Source organism: Jaculus jaculus, chromosome 1 (assembly GCF_020740685.1).
Source record: "Jaculus jaculus isolate mJacJac1 chromosome 1, mJacJac1.mat.Y.cur, whole genome shotgun sequence".
In the NCBI taxonomy this organism is placed as follows: domain Eukaryota; kingdom Metazoa; phylum Chordata; class Mammalia; order Rodentia; family Dipodidae; genus Jaculus; species Jaculus jaculus.
The window spans coordinates 68,057,480-68,059,223 of record NC_059102.1 but is presented as its reverse complement, the minus strand read 5'-3'; positions in this window follow the sequence as shown (position 1 = coordinate 68,059,223).

The following is a 1,744-nucleotide window of genomic DNA, read 5'->3' as shown; positions in this document are numbered from 1 at the left end:
TAGATTTGCTGTTCATGAAACAAAGGCATCTATGTATGGCCCTAGGGGAGACTTGCTGTTTCTGCACTAATCAATCAGGAATAATTTGAAACATCTTAGCACTCACTAATCAGAGAGAACCTTAAATAAAGAGAACTTCAAAGACAAGCCACTGGAAGGTGATTTCAGTCCATGTACAACTGGTCCCCATACTTAGCTATTCTTATTTCTGTGGTTGCTCTCCCATTACTGTTATTACTCTTAGGAGTCACTGTAGGCCCTTGTATCACTGACATTTTGATCAAGTGTGTTAGAAATAGAATAAGTTCTGTTAAACTCATGGTATTGTGGTCTTAGTATACCTGCTTCACTAAAATTACCCTAGACACTGTTTTTCATGGTCAAAGATTTGGCATAGTATCATATCAGACAGTGTTGAAGTCAGGTTCACATTGCTGGTAAAATCACCCACCCAAGAGCAACTTGTGGGAAAAAGAGGTTTATTTTGGCTTACACTTGAGGAGAAGCTCCACAATGACAGGGGAGAACAATGGCATGAGCAGAGGGTGGACATCACCTCTTGGCCAACATCAAGTGGACAACAGGAACAGGAGAGTGTGCCAAACATTAGCAAGGGGAAAGTGGATATAACACCCATAAGCTTACCCCCCAAAATGTACTGCCTCCAGGAGGCTTTATTTTCGATTGACATCAGCTGGGAAACTGAGTATCCAGAACACCTAAGTTTATGGGGGACACCTGACTCAAACCACCACAGAGGGGGAAATGTAAAGGGATATAATAGACTGGACTAAACATTCTCGTATGTGGCCCTTGCCTCTAGGGCACACATAATAGGGGGTCATAGGTCACTTCTCAACCATAAAAGGAGAAGTTTCAGGAATCATTACCACAGGCTTTATTATGAAATGCAGGTGGTTTCTATTATCTACATGTTAAGGAATATCCCTAATGTACTATGACCCCTTTGTTTAAAGTAATGTTTGTGCTCTTACCTTTGTTCGGTTTACATGATGAATAGTTAGAATGTCCTTTGTCTCAGTTCAGTTCTGCTTATGTGACTCATGTAACTAATACCTTGCGGCTTTATCTTGTGACTTTTAGTAATGACCACCCTGTTTAACAGTAACTTTGTGTAACTTTATGGTTAAACTCCTTTCCTGTTTTTGTAACAAACATCTTGTGATTATCTACAATAAAAGCTAACACCCAAGTAACTTGGGTCTGCACTCAGAGATCCCAACCTCGGGGGTGTAGCCCTGATGCATCAGTCTTTTACCCAATAAAATTTTGCTTCACATTTTTTGAGTCAGTGGTCTTACTAGCAATTCTCTGGACCCCATAACACTGCAAAATCAAAACAAGTTATATACTTCCTTGTTTTATTTATTTATTTATTTGAGAGTGACAGAGAGAAAGAGAGAGAGAGAGAGAAAGAGAGAGAGAATGGGCACATCAGGGCTTCCAGCCACTGCCAAGAACTACAGACACATGTGCCCCCTTGTGCATCTGGCTAATGTGGGTCCTGGGGAATCAAGCCTCAAACCAGGGTCCTTAGGCTTCACAGGCAAGTGCTTAACTGCTAAGCCATCTCTCCAGCCCACAAGTTATATATTTTCAAGACACAAAAGCACAGAGTAAACATTTCCAACTGCTATAACAAGGAGAGACTGGTCCAGAGTAAACTCAATAGCCATCAAGCAAACATCTACAGTTCAAGTCCAATATCTATAAGCAGTAACTG